This window comes from Micromys minutus, assembly GCF_963924665.1.
Source record: "Micromys minutus genome assembly, chromosome: 14".
Classification (NCBI taxonomy): domain Eukaryota; kingdom Metazoa; phylum Chordata; class Mammalia; order Rodentia; family Muridae; genus Micromys; species Micromys minutus.
Window position 1 is genome coordinate 46,138,905 of NC_137983.1, and position 23,230 is coordinate 46,162,134.

Below are 23,230 nucleotides of genomic sequence, written 5' to 3' on the forward strand. Positions count from 1 at the left end.
TGGTGTGGAGAACAAACTGCCCAGGAGACAAGTGTGAATGTAGGCAGACTGTGTGCTGAGGCATACCATGAGGAGCCTGGTCCAGTCAACAGTTAACAGCTGGAGGGAGAGAGGCTTCATTTCACAGCTCTGGGTTAAGAGGGACTGGACAGAAAAATATCCAAGTGGGTTTCCCTTCTCGTTGTTGGGTTGTTTGCTTTTAGTGACGAGAGGGTTGGTGACCAGCTCTCTTGGATAGGCTGCATGTAAAATTCAGCAGAACATCACAGAGAACAGTTGGTGACACATAAAACTATTGTGTCTTTTGCTTTGTTTGGGTGAGAATTAGTCATTTTTTTTTTTTTTATGTTACCTCTGGCAGCGATTCCAGCCCAGAGATTTGATATGGTGCCTTTTGGGGCCCTAAACACTCAACTCATGTCCAATGACACTGGACTGAGGAAAAACAACAGCTATTCTTTAGTTATCTAAACAATTTCTCTCTCTAGCTCCAAAGCATGTTTTATCTAGAAGAACTTAAAAAACAAAACCAACAACCCACTTTGGCCTTCTCCCTTTCCCATCACCCACCCATCCATCTGTCATTACATTAAGCACCGGCCAAACAAAACAAAGTGTACACATAAAGACACGCCATACTGGAGAGACCGCTCAGTGCTTAAGAGTCTGCATTGCTTTTGCAGAGTGCGTGAGATTGGTTACAAGCACTCCTGTCAGGTGGCGCACAGCTGCCTTTGTGGAGGACTGGACTCCCTCTTCTGGCCCCCTCAGGCACTACACTCACGTGCACAAACCTACATACAGATAGGTACATATATATTTAAAAATAAACCTTAAAAAAAAAAAAAAAGAAACCCACAGAATCTGGAGCACGGGAAAAGATGGAAACACTTCTTTAGCTGAGGCCTTGACAAGCTGGGCGATGCCATGTAGAAAACCAAAATGTTAACTTTCCAAGAACGGAAGACGCCCAAGATCTGAGCTCTGATAAGACTATACATGAGGTGGTGATAGGAGCGGAACCCTGAAGATGAGCTTACACGGGCTCACTCAACATCGGCTATATGCAGGAGAACCGCTAGACGTGGGGCTGGGATGAAGCTCAGTAACCGAGCACTCGCTCTTCCAGAAGACTCAGGGTCAATCCCCAACCCCCACGATTGTCACTCCATTCCCAGGGGATCTGGTGCCTTTTTTTGGCCTTCAAGGGCACTGCATAAACGCCATGCACAGACGTGCACACTGGCAAAATACCTGCACATGGAAAATAATATATCTTTTTTTTTTAAAGCTAGATTCCCTAACCCACACCAAAACAAATGAGTTTTAAAAGTAAAAACCAAAGACACAAGTAAATATTTATTTAGTCCTGGGATGGTGAGGCTTAGATATGACAAGAAGCAATAATGAGAGTGGAGTTTATAAAAGTGATAGATGAAGACGTCTATCTTTTTAGAAAATGGTTTTTATATGCACGCGTGTTTTGCCTGCATGTATGTAAGTGAAAGCAAGCATTCTCAGACTATTTTTGGACAGGCTTATAACTATTTTAAGCCGGGAATGTGAAGGAATTGCGGTACCAAACATATTTACGGAAAAAGGTCCCTGCTGAGGACTGCTGCTAGAGTCCTCATATATTTATAGCATATATATACATATAATACATAGCATCGCACATATATTTAATTTAATTTTTGTAGTTTCTATGTATCCTATGTCTCACATATATTTATTTTGTAGGTTATATGTACACGCACATCACATATATATTTATTTAATTTTATCTTTGAGGCGGGATCTCACTATGTAGCCCTGGTTGGCCTGGAATTTACCATGTAGACCAGAATAGCCTTGAACGTAGGAACTGTGGGCTTAGTTACCATACCCAGCTTTTATTTTTTTAAATATATTGATCTAGACAGTTTTGTTTTGTGTTATGGTCTTTCTTATATCTCCAAAGATGACCTTGGACTTCTGTCTCTCTTGCTTCCACCTCTCAAGTCAAGTCTTGAGGTCACATGTCTGTGCCACAATGCGGTATTTGTGTTGTAAAGGACTGGCCCACTACCACCCACTTTCCACAGTGGTCCCCAACTATTTTTACCTGAAAGTTCAATGCTTGGTTAATGCTTTCCTTTAAGCATAAACTGAAGAGTCTTAACTGAGCTTCCAGTTTCTATCTGTAAGGACCCAGATGCATTGCATCCTCTCCCTAAGTTAAGACCCATTTTTTTTCTGAAAGCTGAAAGTGAGTCTTGCATTTGACACTTTGGATGAAGAGAGCTCTACCTTCTCAAAGGTGTGATGTATTGTCTAATGACTGCCATTATGGTGACTTAGACCCCAATCCTAACTTCAAAAGTCACTAGCTTTTCCTAATAAATAAAACCAAACGAAACATTCCTGTTTTGCTCCTTATTCGTTGTAGAACAGCGCAGCAGAAGGAAGTGTCTCTTTTAACATTTCACACACAGATCTTGCCATGAGGAGTTTCTACTTATACCATTCTCAAATGACACGTTAAGCATTCCCATTACACTTTACAATGCTTGGCAGTAACAGAGAAAACTGGCACATGGGACCCAGCACTCAGGAGGCTCATGTAGGAGGGTAATGAATTTGAGCCATCTTGAGCTACTTGGTGAGTTCAAGGGTTTTGTGGGCTGCATAGCCAACTGGTCTTGAAAAGCTAAAACTAAAAGATGGTCTAGTAGCTAAGCGTACTTGTTGCACTTGGATGGTGGTTCAAGCCCCAGGACCCACATGGTGTCTTACAACCACCCATAATAACTCTACTGTCAGGGGATTTGATGCCCTTTTTGACTTCACAGGCAACAGGCACACACATGATGCATATACATACATGCAGGCAAAACACTCATACACATACAATAAATAAATCTAATATATTAAAGAAAAGCCCAATACATCCTTAAAATGCAATGGTATATTTGTGAAAGTAATTTTATACGTTCATGTTCATGGTAAGAATGGAGATGTTGCTAGAACATCTCTGAGATTGTTTTGGTGTGTGTGTAGTGTGTGTGCGAATATATACATTATATATATATATATATATATATATATATATATATATATATATATATAATATTATGTATGAATCTGGAGCTCAGTGATTGACTGGTGAGCTAGCCCCTGGGAACCCCTTTTCCCAGCCTCCACACCTACCCAGTGCTCAGGTTACAGATGTAGGTTCCCTGCCCATCTTTCCTTGTGAGTGTGTCTCCACTCTTCAGCCCCTCTAGCCATCTTTAAACAGTGCATTTACAAATGTGCAAAACGGTCTGGGGACAAAGGAGCCTATAGACTATCCTGGCAGTAGAACTGAAAAGGAAGTGAGTTGGGGGCAGGGAGAACAGAAAGAAGGGAGAAGGGGCGGGACAACAGTCAAATGCAGGAGCAGACTGGGCACAGGGAACAGAGGCAGGAAGGTGTCCCCAGTGCCAGCCAAGAGCAAGAACAGCCTGCAGATGAAGAGGAGTGATGTCACTGGCAGGAAGGTGACTCTGGACAAGGATGGCAGGGACAGTTTGCTGCCATCCCCCTACTTCTTTTTCCCTCCGGGCTGTAAAAGGGAACATTTGTCTCTTCTGTGGAGAAGGAAAGGAGCACATGACCTGCTGGCAGGGCTCCATCCCGTTCCTGTCAGTTAGCTACTAGTTACACCCTCTGGTAAGTTATCTCAGAGGCAGCTGGGAAGCAGGGAAGTTGGTACATGGCCACTGATTACAGTAATGTAGAAGCCACAATACGTCAACTTGTAGCATCATTAGCAGGTCACACTTGGGGCCATGGAAACTTGGGCCTAATCCTACTTGTATTAGTAATGGCAGTGGACCTTGGCTGACTCCCATGTATGTTCTAAATCAGTTTGGTCTTCTACAAAATTTGAATGATGGCGATATTCATTTCTTACAAAAGTTGTGTGAAGCTAAATCTAACAACATAAAGTATTTTGTAATTGTGGTGTGCTTCAAGTAACTTGAAGGACTCGGCTTTGCTAAAGGCAAAGGAAGAAGTGTGGTGTCAGGATGCAGGCAAACCCTTCTAGCAAGATCGTCTCATTTGGTGCTGTTCCCTGCCCCACTCCTTGCCCCTAGCGGGTCCTGTGGTTATACCAGAATTCCAAATCCCAGAAAGCCCCTCCTCTTGCAGTTCCAAACCATGTCTCTTCTTTGGTTACAGTGACACACAATATAAGTAAGGGACAGGGACTTCCTGGGGTTGCAATGGGATGAAGAGAAGTAAAGGGAGATATTAAAAAAATGCAGAAAAGCTGAAAGGCCTAAGGGACAAAATGACTCAAATGGTTAAGCCATAGCTGGGTTGTGGCTCCAGGCCAGCCAGTCAGGGAGACACAAGGAGACCCTAACAAACAAACAAAATAAAGGAAATCCACACAGACAGACAGCTTGGCAGTTCCTTACAGAGAGAGGTACGCAGGCGCTGATCAAACGACTCGGTCAATTCGTCCTAAGGGGTATTTAGCTGAAGGGCACACAGGGAATATTTGGCTTAAATTTTACCTCTGGTAGCAGTTACATTACTGAACATTTTTTAGAACTCATGAAAGCATACACTTAAAACTGATGAGCATTAGTGCATACACATTAAAGCTGATCCAACAGAATCCAGGTCATACAAGTGGTACTCACTTCTGAAAGTTTTCTTTCCCATACTTGGGATATTTATCCACTCCCAGTCCCTCTATGTTACACGAAACAGAAAAGGTAGTTCTTCCTCTTATTTAAAAGGAGATACTTCCATAGAGACACCATAAACTGACCAGTTAAGGATGGGGAGATAGTACCTGAGGATCTGCACTTTGATCCCCAACACCTGTGTAAAAAGCTGGGCACAGTGGCTCGTGCTTATAACCCCAGTTGACTGGGGTGGCATTGACAGGAGGTTTCCAGAGGCTTCGCAGCCTAACCTGATTGGTGAGCTCAGGTTCTAGTGACAGACCCTGCTTCAAAAACCAAGGTGGACATGACGTAGTGGCATATGCCTTGAACCCCAGCATTTAGTAGGCAGAGGCAAGAGGATCTTTGTGAGTTCAAGGTCAGCCTGGTCTAGATAGCAAGTTTTAGGGTAGCCAGGCCCACACAGTGGGATCCTATTTAAATGTGCAAGTGCACTTGTAAACACACACACACACACACTCACACACACAGTACTACCCCAACAAAAGAAAAAAATTTAAGTCGATAGTTCAACCACAGGATCATGTTTGAGCAATGGGATCAAGAATCCAAGAGAAAGCATGACCTGGAGGATATATTAACAACTCAGTATGAAATGTCCTTCCCAGGAGGGGTGGAGACAGTGCTGGGGCAGGCCTCAACTTCCTCCTAGTCGGCTGCTTTGCTGTAATGGAACACCATGACCACATGGAATTTAGGAGAGAAGGGTTTGTTCTGGCTTATGATTCCAAAGGGAAAGAGTCTAATTTGCTGCTGGGGTGGCGCTGACAGTGCTGAGGCAGAAGCAAACTGGTAAGTCACATCTTTTACCATAAATGTGAATTTCCAGTGTGTATCTGTGGTGTAACACAGTGTTCTATAAGATCACCCAAATTCCAATCGGAAATGGTTCAGAAAGTTTCAAGAGATAGCACTTATTTATTTTTGGTCAGAACAGACTTTCTGAGTTTAATTTTTATTAATCTTGAGACACTTGCACATTATATACTGTATTTTGGTCACATTCGCCCTCCATTCCTCCCTATGTCTGCCCTGGTTTACCACCATCACCTACCCCTTCACAGTTGCTCCTTTTGTTTTCTGAATCTGCTCTGTCATATTTGTGCTGACTATATCTGCACAGATGTGTGCCCATCCAGTGGAGCACACGAAGCCTAACAAGGGTCACACCAAGGAAGAAAATGACTCCTCTACACCTGTACCCTGCAGCCAACTACCACTGACTATTGTTTTCGGCCAGGAGGGAGGGGGAGCTCATAAGCTGCCCCCACTCTGTGACAGAATGTTGACTGGTTTGATTGACTGGTAGCCACTGCCTTTGTTAGCTCATGAGGGCAGGATCTTGTCATGTTCAGAAGATACTGTTTTGCTCTGGCCCACCCCAGACTCTGGCTCGTACAGTCTTTCTGACCCCTCTTCCTCCGTACTCCCTGGGTGGGTAGGTGGTGGTGAGAAGTATTGTGGTATGGGTGTTCTGCTCATGGCAGAGCATTCCATAGACACCAATTCACCGCATTCTGACTGGTTGTGAATTTTCGTGTTATCCGTCACCCGGCATACAGAGGAATTTTTCTGATAAAAAGTGAGAGCCACACTAGCCTCGGTATAGAGATACGATGGGGACATCACCGCTGGGAACTATGGGAACCCCAGCAATAAGCTCTTGGCCGTATTTACAGTCCGATGCACGTGTCTGCCCCTGCAGACCCCACCCCACAACACTTCTCATGTCGGCTACGGGTGTCGAGAATTTGCCAGGCTGAACCAGAAGCAAGGCGATCTCAGTACTTCATTCTGCAAGAGGACTACCCAGGTATTTATGACACTAACTTCAAATGTTTGAGAGTTTAAGTAGTCTTAATTATTAGAATATTGACATAGGGTTATTTATTACACACATGGAAAAGAAGAAAGTGTTTCATGTCCTTAGATAGGTGGCTGTGTGAGAAAATACCAGTGACTTCTGGAGGTGAACTGCTACTGTAGTCACTAAAATGACAGAGTTTCTTGGCTGGCACAGTCATAGCTAAGTGGACCAGTGTACACGACTATTATACCGTCTGAATTCAACCTGTCGTAAGACTGGAGAAGCATGCCTGCCGTCAACAGTGAGCTCTCTGGTTGGCATTTATCCCTCCAGCCCAGCAATTCCAGACCCCTGCAAATAGGGCACCAGGTAAGTGCTGTCACGGAGCTACAAGTCCAGCTCTTCTCTGCCCCACCCTTCCTGACACCGAAACCTTCTACTGTAAGCAATTATCATTTTTATCACTGGAAGACTTCAAACTATCACAAGGCAATTAATTTTTTAAATGCATCACCAGCATACAGTTGTTTCTCTGTAGCAGACAAAATGATTTTACCGCGATGGCAGTAATTGTCTGGGGACTCTCAAACAGTTAACTTAGGCTAACTACCTACAGCACAATATACTTCTTACATTCCTTCATGAGCTTGTGGTTTACTTTTGAGGGTATCTGTCATTCTGGAGGCTGAGACTTAGGAGGGGGTGCCTCTAATCTTAGGTGTCACTCTATGGGATCCGTGTAGACTCACCACCCTGGATCCTCTCACATCTTCCCTTCGTTTTCCGTGTGCTTCCTTTGCCCATCCATTGAGTAACACTGTCCTCCAAGTGCCAAGTGCTCTGCATGTTTTCACAGCAACAGGATTTGAGGTGAATGTTTACACAAAACAGCTTATAACTACTCATTTATTCCTGCACTGAATTCCAGAGCTAGGGAATCTCAGGACACCGGAGTCTGAGGGGACTTTAGAAGCCACCTCATGAGCCTGGGCCACTGTGAAGATGTGATTGGCACAAGAGAGGGTTGACAGCATTACAGCAGGAGACAATCAGATGCGACAGTACAAAGAACCTATGGAGTGGAGCTGCTGGGCCACACTTATCAGGCCTTCTTGGGGGCCGTATCTGGGGCACGTTTGGTCCCTGTGGTTGTGGAAGGGGTAGAGCTGGGGTGAGGAGAGGACAAGGGAGCACAGCCACTACAGGGAATGCAGCCAAAGCTTTGTCCTTGGAAGTTGTCAAGGTCATTTGATCCCTTCAAGCCTTGTTCAACTCTGTAATTCTGCATCAACCAGAGACCACAGGATTGGAAAGAGGCAGTCTTGCCTAGAACGGAGAACCACGAGAGTGCTTTGTGGGATGAGGTGGGTGGAGTTTTCAGACCCGTTCCCAAGCAGGACAAGGCTTGGGATCTTACAGAACACAACCAACTTACTTTTGCTCCACCTAAAGTTTTCGCCTCAGGGCCTGGGCTCCGGCTCGCCCTCTTGCATCCCGCTCAATCTCTCTTACAGTATTTTCATTGACATTTTAAGTCCTTCCCGGCTCCCATTGTGGCTGTTTAGATGTTTCCCACATGACCTTTTCTCTCCGAGAAAGCATTATATAAATCGAACTTAATCTGTCTGAATGCACACACAGACACTCACACAGACACACGCGCGCGCGCGCGCGCGCGCACACACACACACACACACACACACACACACACACACACACACACACACCAGGGCAGATCTGAACTCAGATCCTCCTGTCTCTGCTCTTCCTCGGTGCTGGCATGTGCCATCATATGTGCCAAATAATTCTTAAAAGGATAAATAAGCAAATTGCAGAGACAATTAAAATGGGATAAAACTCAGAGAGTTAAGGCAAGACGGCTGAAGAATTCAGAAGTTTCTATGTGAGTCTCATGGAGACTTTAAAAGTCAGAAGAAGGGGTAGCAGTTACTCCTTTACAGATCTCTGAATGGAATCGGAAGGACTGTATGGTGGGTTGTTATAAATAAGCTTGAATGTATCTCAGTGAACTGATAAAAAGTTATTACAAGATGTATCATAAATTAGAATCTGAAGAAACGGTCAGAACTCTTGAGTGGATGGCGTGCACCCTGAGACCGGCTCCTACTGAAGATGCAGAAATATCTGTGGTAGAGCTCTATAAATCCACTCCCACTCTGGTTGAGCATTTTAGGCCTGGTGCTGTCGGAAAGTGAAGGGCAAGAACAATTAAAGCAGCTTCATGCGTTCGTGCAATTTAAGACAAAAAGGTCTGAGCATTTCCTCCTTTCATGCTTTCTGTACGTACTGGGATGGAACTCCCAGCACCTGGGGACTGTATGTATGTGTGTACGTATTTGTGTGTGTGTGTGTGTGTGTGTGTGTGTGTGTATGCAAAAATATATTGGTGAGGAAATAAATCACTTATCACACAAAACTTATCAACTGGTAGGCCGGGATGGCTTGCTCCAATTCTGAGCCTGAAGTGGTGGACTACTGGCCAGCTTCCAAGAACTATATTAAGGAAGTACCGTCCTTCAGCTGTGTTTAAAATGGAACCTTGTATATAAATAGATATCTTGGCTCTTACATATTTATTTGCTAGTTCTGTTCTGATGGGTTCAGGGGCTCAATAAAAATACGGATGGGACTTATCCAACTCTGACCTGGAGCTGCTGGGGAGAAGAATGAGTGGTTAGCAGTTCTTGCTGCTGTCTCAGAATACTGGTGTTGGACCCCAGCATCCATGCTGGGACTCACAGATGCCTGCAGTTTCCAGTTTTGCTTCTAGCCACTGTGGGTACCCTCACAGACACTGACACTTGGGAGTCCTGAGACACCGTACACTTTTTCTACTAATTCAACACAATGTAAATAGAGTCAACAGTGATTCTTTATATTTCATGTTCAGTGTATAGTTCCCTGTTTGTTGCTCTCACTCCTGAGATTATTTCTCTTTATAAATGATTTATTAATTTTTTTTACATGCACGGGTGTTTCATCTGCATGTATGTTTCTGCACCATGTGTGTCCGATGCCTACAGACGAGGGAGATGGACCTGGAGTAACAGATGCTTGTGAGCTGTCATTTAGGTGCTTTAATTGAACCCAGGTTCTCTACAAGAGGAGCCAATGTTCCACTGAGCCATGTCTCCAGCCCATCCCTGAGATTCTTGAGCATAGGTTGCTAGGCAGCAGAACAAGAAAGAGGACAAACAGCGATGACATGGACTCAGGCTGGGTCTTCCTCGGCAGCACAGGGAAGTCTGGCGGGTTTCAGAAGTACTTCATTAGCGCGTGGACTTTTCATCAAAGGTAACCGACAACATGCCGAGCTAGTGCTACAAACTGCCGAATAACACAACAGTTTTGTGACATTGCTCATTTGATTGAGGGATCAGGTAGAAGTTTAGTAGTTCTTCATTTCTTCCACAGAGAGTATCCAATTTGAAATATTTCTACTAAATTAAGAGATCCTAAGAGCCTTTTGATAGTGCCTTCAAAGAAACACAGACCCGACATACCAGCTGAAAACACAAAAGGAACTGCACAAATGATGCCTTTGAGGACCATTTCTTTGAGAGGATGCTAGCACTTGAGACATGATTAAGAACCAGCTCCCTGGCTTCATCTTCCCTTTGACTGATGTGGACCAGGGGAGGATGCTCTGATGAAATATAGCTAGGAAGTAGCCAGATATAAGCAATGTTTTCATAATATCTTATGTAAGTTCAAAAAAAAAAAAAAAGAAAAAGTAATATATAATCATTGTATGTCTTATCATGGCTTATGCCAGAGCATCTGTACCCCCGAGCATCTGCACCCCCGAGCATCTGTACCCCCGAGCATCTGTACCCCCGAGCATCTGTACCCCCGAGCATCTGTACCCCCGAGCATCTGTACCCCCGAGCATCTATACACCAGAGCATCTATACACCAGAGCATCTGTACCCCAAGCATCTGTACCCCCGAGCACCTGTACCCCTGAGCATCTGTACCCCCGAGCATCTGCACCCCCGAGCATCTGTACCCCCGAGCATCTATACACCAGAGCATCTATACACCAGAGCATCTGTACCCCAAGCATCTGTACCCCCGAGCACCTGTACCCCTGAGCATCTGTACCCCCGAGCACCTGTACCCCCGAGCATCTGTACCCCTGAGCATCTGTACCCCTGAGCACCTGTACCCCTGAGCATCTGTACCCCCGAGCATCTGTACCCCCGAGCATCTGTACCCCTGAGCATCTGTACCCCCGAGCATCTGTACCCCCGAGCATCTATACACCAGAGCATCTGTACCCCCGAGCATCTATACACCAGAGCATCTATACACCAGAGCATCTATACACCAGAGCATCATCTGTACCCCTGAGCATCTGTACCCCCGAGCATCTGTACACCAGAGCATCTGTACCCCCGAGCATCTATACACCAGAGCATCTATACACCAGAGCATCTGTACCCCAAGCATCTATACACCAGAGCATCTATACACCAGAACATCTGTACCCCGAGCACCTGTACCCCCGAGCACCTGTACCCCTGAGCATCTGTACACCCAAGCATCCATCTGTACACCCGAGCAGGGAGACTCAGATCACTGTCTAGGTCACTGTCTAGCCTGAGATACTTCCTCATTTCTTGTAAGGCCAATCTGCCAGCAATGACTTCTTGCAGTCTGTATGGTTTGGGCACTTTATTATTTTGCTGTTATCACCTTTAAAGGACAGTTCTGTTGGTGCAGATCCTTTCTGTCATCTTGCCTCCTGCCTGTGGACTTGATGTTTTTGTAAACAGGACCACTTGTCCTGACTGAAGTTCTGCTCTATGCAATGGCTACTTTCCTCCTGGTCTTTTCAAGATTTTCTCTTTTGTTTTTCAGTCTTCTGACTGAAGCCATATGTCTGGATGTAGACCTCTTTGTGTTACCTAAATTGGAGTTTGTTAAGCTTCTTGGATGTATAGGTCAGCATTTTTCATAAAATGTGAAAGGATAAACTATTCTAAGTTATCATTAGTTATTTTTGAAAAATTTAAAGTGTTTTCTGCCCCTTTACTGTGTGTGTGGGAGCACATGTACGTGTGTGTGTGTGGGGGGGTGGGAGCACATGTGTGTGTGTGTGTGTAGAAACCTATGTGGGGGGGGGTGTAAGAGGATAATGCCAAGTGTTGTTCCCCAGGTATGGCCCACCTTGACTTTGAGACAGTATCTCCCTCTGTTTGCTCTAGAACTTTCCCAGGCAGGCTATGCTGGCCAGCCATCGGACTCCAGGGACCTGCCCCTCCCCCACTGTGCTTCCACTGGGATATCACACATATGCTACCACACCTGGCTTCTTATGTGAGCTCTGACTTAGGAAAGTCACATTTGCAAGGCAAGTGCTTTAATAAGTGGGCCTGCTTCTACTTTACTGATCTAGTCACCTACCAAGGGACACTTTCCCACTTCGCCTCTGGGCTATTGTGAGCATCACTGCTATAAAATGGGTGTACAAACGCATGTTTGATACCTGGCTTCCTTATGCCGAGGGGTGAATGCTGGGTCACTTAACAGCTCTGTTTTCATATTTCTGAGAAACTGCTATTCTGTTCTCTAGCAGTCTTACCTATTTCGATGTCAAGTGACTTGCTGTTTTATTACTTTTAATGGTTAAATTGTATTAAAAAATATTCTAAACACTAACCTCATTATCAGATACATGATTGGCAATATTCGCTTCCATTCTATAGGGTGTCTCTTTACTGTGTCCTTTGATGCATAGAAATTTTTAGCTTTTATGTAGCCTAATAATGTTGCCTGTGGTTTCAGTTTCATATTTCCATTACACACACACACACACACACACACACACACACACACACACACACACACATGTATATATACTGGATACTTAAATATTTGAAATTGTGGATTAAACGCGAATGCCCAACCCCATCCTCCAACAGAAAGATTTGGTCCCCTGTTGGTGGCACTCTTTGGCTAAGCTTACAAGGTTTAGCTCTGTTGGAGAAAGTGTGCCTCCAGGGGTGGGGTTGTATGAGTCTTTACCAGTGCTTTCTACTATGGCTTAAGATGAGAGCCCTTAGTTCCCAGCTCCAGCCATCGTGCCTGGCTCTGCCGTCATGGACTCCTACTGCACTGGAATTATAAGCCTAAATAGAAATTTTCTTCTATAAGCTGCTTTGGTCATGGTGTTTTATCCCAGTAATGGAAAAGCAACTAATACAGGTATATATTGTTCGCTATTGTGTAGCTGCTTCCTGAGACTGAAACATTCCACCCATACGGGAAGCTTCTTTATCAGGAAGGTAAATAACTCAAAATAGCTCCAGGAAGTTCATGAAACTGAACAGATTAATCAGGCCCTTTCCTCCCAGAATAAACAGTAAAGACAGCTGAGGGCAACTCTTAGACAAGCCAAGGTGTAAAGAAGACTCTAATACCAGATCAGCTAGCTGCAAGAAGCAGAAAACAGCTGAGCTGCCTGGAAGGGGCTTAACCCATCTGAATCACTTGGAAAGGACAAACTCTAAGCTGTTGGGCTGTCTGCAGGGTTGCACTGTATGTTCCAGGTTCCCAGCTTTGTGAGCTGTCACCCATGCTTTGATGATGTAGCTGTCTTAGAATTGGACCTTGGTCTGTTGTGGACTCCTTATCTGGAGAATCTAAGTAGATATCTGTGTGATGTCTCCCCAGAACTCTTGTCACACAACATTACCCTCTTCAAGGGTTTTACCTTTTAATCTACCCTTTACCAAGGCACATGTGACTTACAGATGGCTCTCAAAGCTTGGCTTAGGGAATCCAGGCTGCAGGAAAGGCCTGACAGCAAGGGCGGCACAGGCTGGGGAGCTGGCTCAGTGGTCAACAGCACCACTGCTGTTTCCAAAGACCCACGTTTCACTTCCAGTGCCATGTAGCTGTGGTGGCTAACAAGGGTCTGTAACTCCAGGTCTGGCCTTTGTGGGTACCACGCATACACGTGGTGCATAAAAACACATGCAAGCAAAATACTGATACACATAAAGTAGAAATAAATAAATCTAAAAACAAAAACCCCAAATCTGAAGGACCACACAATGGTGTCCTTTGGGGAGATGGAACTACTGTGTACTCTGTGATAATACTCCTAAAAATCTGCTTGTATAAAAGTGCACAGATATATAGCAGAAAGGGGACTTTTCTGTATGAAGATGAAAAAGTGGTCCGCATCTGTATTTAGAGGCTTGAAGCTGTGCTGCTCCGAAGAATTAGATTCAGTTCATTACTGAATTCCCAGAAGCAGAGTATTTAATATTCCCAGGGAGGTAGATGACAGACCCTGTCTCATTATACCAGTACCTACCTCTTCAGAATACAACAGCTAACGTAAAGATTATTCTGATGCTTAGCAGTGAGTACAGTACAGTCGGACTCTCATGCTTCGTTGTAGCTCAGGCTCTGGAGCATTTTTCTTTAAGCAAAACTCTAGGTTTATATGTTATCTGCAAGTCTAGCAGATTGCTATGACACAAGGATCAAGGAAAATCCAAAGAAATGCAATCAGCAGAGGAGGTGGCTCAGACAGGCCCGACCTGGCCGAAAGGCATTTAGCTGGATGCTCTCCCTTCTCAGCCCGAGCTCTGCCCAGCCTGCAGAACTCAACATGACTTCTCTGTCCCTGTTCCACTTGCCACTACAGTTTCAGGTCAGGTCTACAGTAAACACTTTGTAAAAACCTTTGCACTAGACCGGCTCAGCTGGAAGTCCTAAATATACATATGTTTACTGCATCCATAGATCTTACTTATACTTATCAGTCTTCAGAACGAGGCAAAAACAAACAAAACTCCTCCAAATGCTCCCAAGCATGCTTGGCTGCTCTGTCGTCCATCTTGAAGAGGCAAAATGTTTGTTCTCTTCTCTCTCCCCTTCCTTTCTTTCCATTTTTACTTATTTTGCTTTGGGCTACTAAACTTGCAAATTATTCTCTTACCACATTTTAAACACCCATTCCTTGGCCATAGGGTAGTGCATATAGCTGTGTTTACAGAGGCAGGTGGGTTCTGGAACTGCCCTCGGGGTAGTGCTTCTAGGGGCATCAGGATGACTGGGGAAGTGGTACTGAAGATGCTGAGGCTGTTGGTAAGCCCTGGTGAGGATCGACACTTTGACAAGAGTGTCTACACGGCTCTTGGCTACTCGGCCCCTTTAGCCCTGCTGCTTGGCGTATTTCCTGAGGTCCCCGGCACACGGCTCACCACTCTTTGCTTTAATCCTTGCCCTGAACTATGGTGTCTGCCAAATTTAAATGGATAATTTAATAGCAAACTACTATTTTGACTGGTTTAAAAATATGCTGGGTCCCACCTTCTTTCTCTTGCTTTCCAAATGCTACTGAATGTGACATGCCAGACCGTGTAAGGGGGGACTGGAGTTGACATGAGACCCACAGCAGCTAACCACCTCAAGAGCTGCACACGTAACAGGGCTACACTTGATCAGTCACGACCACACGCCCATTTGTGTGGGGTAAGCCTCTTCTCAGGGGTCAAGCCAAGGGAAATGACCTTCCAACCTTAACCAACTGAAAACCACTAGCAAAGAAAAAATTAGTTTTCTCCAGAGTCTCACTGGGTATATAAACCCACGCCCCAAAGAAAATGGCTGATACACCACTACAAAGAAGAGCTCAACGGTATCTGTAAGAGATATTTTTGTCTCAGTGCTTTGTTGTTTATTTTTTTTTTATTTTTAAAGATTTATTTATTTTATGTAGATGAGTACGCTGTTGCTGTCTTCAGACACACCAGAAGAGGGCATCTGATCCCATTACAGATGGTTGTGAGCCACCATGTGGTTGCTGGGAATTGAACTCAGGACCTCTGGAAGAGCAGTCAGTCCTCTTAACCACTGAGCCACCTCTTCGGCTCAGTGCTTTGTTTTAACATTAAAAAAAAAAATACATTACTAGTTTTGCTTGTATGTTATTGTTTCCTGTTGTGTGAGTGTCTTTTTTGTGCTTTTTCTTTCTTTTAAAACAATCTTTGCTTTCTACAAAGATGGATGGGAGGTGGGATCTGGGAGGACATAGGGAAGAGAAACTGTGGATCAGATTATACTGAATGAAAAAGTATTTCCAGTTAAAAATGTTGACTAGAGATGGCTGTTTACAAGTGGTAGAGAGCACATAGAAATGTTCTTTAGGTGTAACAGGACCGACACCCATGTGAATTCACAGACTGTGGTAGCATGCACAGCACCTGCACAGGTTCAAGTCAGACAGGACCCCCCCACACACACACACACAGCTTGCCCTCACAGAGCCCTTTTCCCTTATAATTATGAAAAGCTTTGATTGTACTAAAAGCTAAACAAGTGTAACAGATAATCTCAAAAGTTTGTGTTTTCTACCCAAGACAATTTCTTCAAACAAAAAACTGTAAAGATGGATGAAAGAAAGGTCAAAGATATCTCTAAGTTAAGACAAATTTACATGACCTGCAAAATAAAGTCAGGGGGTCTGGGCAGGTACTGTTAGGAGTCACTTGTACAAGAATAGGGTCATAAAAACAGTATTTTATAACCTGCTACTTTAGTCACTATACATAGAATATCACCATCTCAAATGCTATACAGTTTTACACTCCCGGGCATTATTATAGCATACCCTTTATATTTTTTTGCAGTATTTTACTGAATTAATACGTGACTCTTACACTTTCTAATAATAAGTAAGAAGCTTCTCCCCCAAGCCTCCGTGTTCAAGTCTAAGTCCTTTAGAAACACTCTATGGAGTCAAGGTGTATTATTCCAAACCACTGTCACTTTTAATGGCACATTAACTGGATTTGAACTGGTTTTTCAAACAACTTCATTTTTCCGAGAAAGCAATGCCAAAGAAGAATGACTATTCAGTAGCTCCTCTTTGTGCAAGAATGAAAATAGCCTTGTTTTGAGGGAGGCAGGATCGGACCTGGAGACAAACTTCATAATCATATGCTGTACTCTGAGCCCCTCGTTCCAATAACAGCCCTTTGAGTTCTATCATTAAGAAGTTAATGATATAGTTGGATTTTTTTTTAACCTACTGGGTATGCAGTTGAGACTTTTTGTGTTTAAAGGAGACTGGTAAGACTCACGCAGGATGCTAGAAATCAGTTCTTTATGACTTCTGGATTGGTGAGACACTTAGTGTGTGACCACGGTGTTCCAAGGGTTTCACATATTTTGAAACTGACAGAGGCAAAAGAAACTAAACAAAACAACGTTTGCAGCTTGATGCCTGAGGCTTTCCCAAATACAATGAGAGCCTACACCAGAGCCATTCTATCAACACCACCTCCCCATGTCCCACCACAGGGGAAAAGGAAAAGGAGAGTTTGAGTTAAAGTGTCTGTATCTGTCCTTTTTACTTTAAGGACATTTTAATGGTCTGAAAATATGTAATTAATTCTATCTATAAAAGCCAAAGATTCTACCTATCCTTTTTCTAGAGCTAAAATTCTCAGGCCATCAGTCCCAGGCTGGTGGGGGGGGGGGTGTTCTTTTGGCTACAGGGGTGTTGCTCATCTGATACTTTTAAAACAACACTGAAAAATCATGCCCTCACAAAGCTCTTTCCTCATTATAGCCACAAAAGCTTTGTACTAAAGGCTACCCAGGGTATTTATGCTTTCAATCAGAGACAGTTCTCTCAAGCAAAAACTGCAAAGGAGGTTGTAAGAAAGGGCAAAGAAATCACTAAATTAAGATGCCTTTACATGAGCTATTAAAAAGGCCGGGGTCAGCATGGGGACTTCTAGGACACAATAACTGGCTCAGGCAAGGCATGAATTGTTACTTGCTCAAGTCAGCAGAACTCATGAAATCCAAGAGGGCAGAGCCTAGATGGCTCTGGACATGCTGGACAAATGATCCAACTCCAAGTGCTGCCTATGTGTACCACTGGGAAATGTGCTACACACGGGAGTGTCAGCTGAAACAAGTCCCTATCTCGAGTCTCCAAGGGAGGCGTGGTGTATCACACTTTGCTCACATCCTCTTTAGGTCTTCTATGCAGCCATCTACTTCTGACGACGGCGCGCTACCCACCGATGTCTCTGTTCCACGGAGGTGAGAAGCTGGGAAACTACTCTCGTTAGCCTACAGCAACCTCTCAGCGAATGATCTAGTCAACAATCTGTGACACTGGCCATGGGCTAGCATTCAGGTGGCTGTGGTGACGTCAACTGGGAAGGGGGAACCTATTTAGCAACACTGATGTGTGGTAGCCCGTGTTACCACTCTCGCCTCGTGTCTGTGTAGCTTCACTGTAGACTGCTGCTGCTGGAGCTGGAGAACTGGCTTAGCAGCTACACTTGCTTTCCTAGAGGGCCTGGATTCTGTTCCTAGCACCCACATGGCGTACCCTCACACACACACACACACACACACACACACACACACACACACACACACACACACGAGAATAAAAATAAAATCATTTTTTAAAAGTACTATCAAGGCAGGGATGTGCTTCAGTGGTAGAATATGTACTTTTAATATGCTGTGAGACTCTGGGTTCCACCCCTCACACGGAAACCAAAGCCCCACTGTCTTAATTACCAAATCCAGATAAATCAATGCAGTATTTTCCAGGTTAAATATTAAGTGACCAAAAGAAATCCAGAGCCAAGGCAGAGTTAGAAGGACTTTGAGAGGTCATTTATCTCCTGACTTCGGAGAGAATACTAAAAACATTGCAAATAAATATAAACCCAGGTTTATATGACTCTAGGAAGAAAGGTTAATAGTTTACAGCATCTGTGTCCCCCCCCCCTTGTGATAATTTTCTTCCTAATACCCTATGCAGTGGACACCAGAAATGCCTTAGAGGATTGTTAAAACAGCCTTCCACTCCAGCCTTCCCATTTGGAATCAGCAGGTCTTGGTGGGCTCCAGGCAGTGCTGATTGGTCACAGCTGCACCTTGGCCATCGCTGTCCCTTTACATTTCAAAGGGGAGCACATACCATCTGTCCACAGTTATCCTTGGGATGGATGCAGGGGTGGCTTCCAGGCTAAATAACAGAAGTCTCCTAACCTATTATTGTAGCTATAATTCCTAACATTTGACACCCCCCCTTTCTTGAGATTCTTTGTTGAATCTCTCCAAGTTTCTTTCAGATGTAGAGCCATAAACAAGACCCAGGAGCTGGGTCGGAGAGCTGCCACAGCTGGTATCAAGAACCAAATGATTCAGAGCAATTCCTGTGCACACTCATCAGCTGTTTGTATCCACGCCTGTGCGGGTGGCTTTCCTGCGTCAGGTGCTTCTGACTCTGAGCTGCGGCAATGTTTCACAGACCTTCATAATGCTATCTTCTGAGAAACTCAAGACGCTGCCTTAAAAAATTAGATGAGCCGTCGTTTTAAGACAGAGCAGGATGACATTCAGAAGAAAAAAATGTAACCTAGAACTCAAGGTCTATCTACACAGTTTAGTAGAGAAGGCTGCTTTCTACTTCTCAGGTAGGTCCTGCCGCTACCACCCAGCAACAGTGGCTCCTCTGTGGGAGGAAGGTGACAAGGCCTGGGAGTGGGCTCTGGGCTGCCCCATGTATCCACAGCTGCTGCCTAGGACAACGCAGCCAGGACACAAAATCCATTCCCAATGCCGTGCTACAAATGCCCAGATAAACTGAACTCCACTGTGCCCTCCACACGCCCCATGCTCTCACCTCCCACATCTCCCCTCCATGTTGTCTTTTTGCCAACTTGTTTACTGCATGTCAGGGTCCCCCCTTTTTTGGCACTGCTGCTGTCTGGCATGTGAGCCCTTTGCGAGTAGGAACTATGCTCTCTTTGTGTGTTGTGAGTGCTGTGGAGGTGCTTAGCACATGCTGAATAGCAACAGTAGTCCCAGTAGTTCCCAGAAACATCAGCATTCTCCCCAGCAGTCAGCTATTGACTGTAGTCAACACAGGCACAACAGAAGGCTTCGCTCGGCCCATTTTCCTCGCACCTCACGCAACACAGTTGAAACGAGGTACAGCACAGGCTTTTTCTGCCAGACTGCCTTTCCAAAGAGAAAATTCCAGGGAAGTGATCACTGAACAAAGACAACCTGCTCCAGAACACAGCTGCCTGCATCCACACTGACAAACCTTCATATGGGCTCTGCAGAAGTAACTCAGAGGCTGGGTGCTTGTGAGTATTTGAGGTCTTAGATTCTGTTCACAGCCCCACACAGACCAACCAACCAACCACCCAACCAGCTAAATAGACAGGCAATGCATAAAGGTGAGCCAGACAAAAGGCTTCCTGCTAGGCTCCTCAAAGCAGAAGGTTATGCTCTGTAATTAAAGGCATCAAAGGATACCTACTGTCTCAGCAGCTGTCAGGTCAAAGCCTCTGGAGCACAAGATCTGAAGAAGCAAGGAGAACAGTCAGGACAGGCAGCCAGTGAGAGCAGCTCCTACAGGACCAGAGGGCTGACTGGAGTCATGCACATGGTGAAAGCTGGGCTCTTCCTGCAGTCTGGAGGTGGCCTTGTTTCTTAGCATGTGACCTCGCATCTGTGACCACACAGCTGAGCTCCCTGTGATCTGGTACATTCTAAGGCACAACAAGCCAACAGAGCTTCCACTAATGAGGGGTCTTTGACAAGTGTCCCTTCATGAAGCACAGAGAAGTACTGAAGAGAATCATGGAACCTGCCATCCCCTGAGAGCCAGTACTGCACTGACGGACTTTCACGCCAAAGACCCCCTCTTCCACTCTCCTACATCACTCTCACGGCACAGAAATCACCAGTGCACACTCTGGAAGTGTGAGCATTTTAACAATTTGCCCTAGAACACATGCTTCCCACTAACAGATAAACCTCTTTCTGTTACATTAAAAGTGGATAAATACTAATCAGCTTTTCTTTGGGACAGGATTAAAAACTACAATGGCCAAATTAATTTTAGCTTGAAAACCAGCACAGCCACAGTACACCATTACAAACACTTCCCAGGGGCGCCAGGGGCTTCCGAGGAAGGGCAGCTGTAAGGGCGAGAACTGCAGCTCCTGTGAGGACATGTACATCACGAAGCATTGGCTGTAACAGAATCCCTTCTCAACATGGCATGCGCGACTTCTCTGTCATACTTACAGATTTCTCTTCTGCTCAGAAAGCTAAGCTTCATAAATGTTTCTCTCTAAAAATAGCCTAGGAATTCAGTTCTATTTTCAATTCTTACATATTTTTCCTACTGAATGCACCACTGAAAATTTCCTCTCATTGTTGACACCTTATGTCATTTGTATTTAAAATCAGGCAACACATAGCCTCAAAGAAGCCTTTACACACAGTTTGGCAAAATGGTGCCAAGGCATTCACGATACTAATCCTGCGTCTTAGACAGAAACATGGGAGCACAAGCATCTCATTAAAGATTAACGTTCCTAAAATGGGTGTAATTTATGTTAACCTATAAAGAAATTTCTTTCTGCTCTGATATAAACAAGTTGCTTGACTTAAAGTCATTCTACTTCACGTGGAAAGACAGTTCAAACTAAGCAAGGTGACTTGTATTTAATGTAAAGAAATACTGCAGTCTTCCATTTGCTTCAGTCTGGACAGAAGTTGGGACTGACTAAACTGAAAAGCAGTGAAGAGCTTTAGATACGGTGAATAATGAAGTCAGCCAGCACCCTTTAAATCACCCCCTGAAACCTTCCTTATAAAGTTATCTTCGTTAGGAGAATAAAGGTCTGTTTTCTAAGTCTGAGCTTTTCCTTTAAAAGACTTCCATGCATGTACACATTTCCCAATGTAACCCTTGATATGCTCTTGTTTCTGCAGTGTAGCCACATGACAGGGTATTAACTTGTAACATGTTTCCCCCAACAGTTACTACCACCGAAAATAAACTTTAGAGACACACTGTAACCATTTCTACTAATCTAACATTTTAACATTCAAAGTAAGAGCTATTCTACAGTTTTAAATAAGAATTAAGAATCAAGTACTTTCTCCAGGAAGAGCTGAGTTCGCTGAAGTGCTCACATGCACATGTGGGGCAAACACTGAGCCACCGTCTGACACAGCCCGGTGGTAGCAGCAACACCAGCTTTCCCAAGGCAGATAAAATTACTGTGATAGTCACTTTAGGAAGAGTTAAGGTACAAAGAACAAAGAAAAGTCTTAAAAATTCCCAGAGTACTCACAAGTAGTTGGAAAAGCAATCTGAACCACAATTCTTCAGATGTCTGCTCTCAGGATCATAAACATAATCTGGTCTGAAATAGATAGCTATCACACAGGCCCAGAAGTCACATTTCAGCTTACTAACTTCTACTTGGGTGAACAGTTTTACAACTCGTAGAACAAACGCTGGCTAAAATTAACTACCGCCGAGCAGCAGGCAGGAACACGCTGGTTTGCATCATGTGGGCTGGGATTTATTCACTGGGACAACATTGGTGTCCTCTTTAATGGGAACCCGGCCAAGGGGTGTGCCCTGCCAAACAATGCACAGCATCGTCATTACGCTGATTACTGAATTCAGTCGAAGAGCACTAACTCCCTTTAAATCGGTCCTGCAAGTGCCAACAGAGGAAGAGGTATGCCGACTTCTCCAGAACAGGCAAGCACTTGATGTTCACATTCATATCCGACAACTCTGGCAACAAGGTTGCAGTGCTGCCTGCTCTTCGCAGCACATCTGCTGAGATTACCCACTAGCCTTCTGCTTCTGTACTTCCCAAGGAGGTGCTGCGAGGACACACGTTCCCTTAAAAAGCAAAACCCACAACTGAAAACAAACATCTCCAACTTACCAAATGTGCTTTATAGTGCATCTCACTGTGTGGCTGGCTACAGCCGGAAAGCCCTCTACTGGAACAAATGATCATTCTCAAAGCATATTGAAATCCAAGCAAGCAGTTCAAGACTCCAAGAACATGGCCAATATTTAAAAGACTAGAACACAATGCACTGTTTGAAAACACAAAGGCTCTCACTTAGTATAACAGTTGGACAAAGGCACAGACTGTGGCGCCTAACGTGGATGACTCAGACTGGTTTGCTTCAGGCATTTCAGTTCTGATGGAAACTTTGCCCTGAGCAGATACTTCATCAATCAAACCTCCAGTCACCCCCACTTCCAATGGCTGGAAAGCAACTGGATTACACCATTTTTCTCCAAAGCCCTCTTTGGCATGACTCCATATTAGCAGCATACCTGAAATCCCACACATCTTTTCAGAACGACTTGTTTCCTAACTTAGAACATGTCACGTTAGCTTAGACCTCAGGGGATTTATTGTAGTCAACACCCCAAGCCCAGGTCTGGGTTGAGGATCTTCAGCATCTCCCTCTAGAGCACTGTTTCTCAACCTTCCTAATGCTGCTAGTCCTTAATACAGTTCCCCATGTCATGGTGACCTCCAACCATAAAACGACTTCGTTGCTACTTGGTAACTATAATTGTGCTACTGTTATGAATCGTGATGTAATATCTGACACGCAGGGTATCTGATATATGGCCATTTTACAGGGGTCCGACCCACAGGTTAAGAACCATTGCTCTACTATATACATCATTAAAACTCAACCAGACTCTTAAAAAGCACAGCCCATCCGTGCTAAGCATGCTAAACATGCCAATGCTGAGCCCTCACTGGCAGAAACTGGTAACTGCTGACCTTGTTTATAAAGACTGCGAGGTGCACACCCGACATGCTGC

General features: G+C 44.5%; 1 protein-coding gene across 4 annotated transcripts in view; it reads right to left on the bottom strand.

Annotated features, from left to right (window-relative positions):
• The window catches only part of SLC20A2 (solute carrier family 20 member 2), an 82,832-nt gene that overhangs the window by 32,536 nt on the left and 27,066 nt on the right, over positions 1-23,230 (bottom strand). The window contains exon 1 of one of the 4 annotated variants that reach the window (XM_080929018.1): positions 21,711-21,910. The exons of 2 other annotated variants lie outside the window; for them this stretch is intronic. The gene's annotated coding sequence lies outside the window, so the exon portion shown is untranslated. Of the gene's footprint in view, positions 1-19,879; positions 19,986-21,710; positions 21,911-23,230 lie in introns of those variants that run through there. One more of the 4 variants, XM_080929021.1, reaches the window with a different exon arrangement.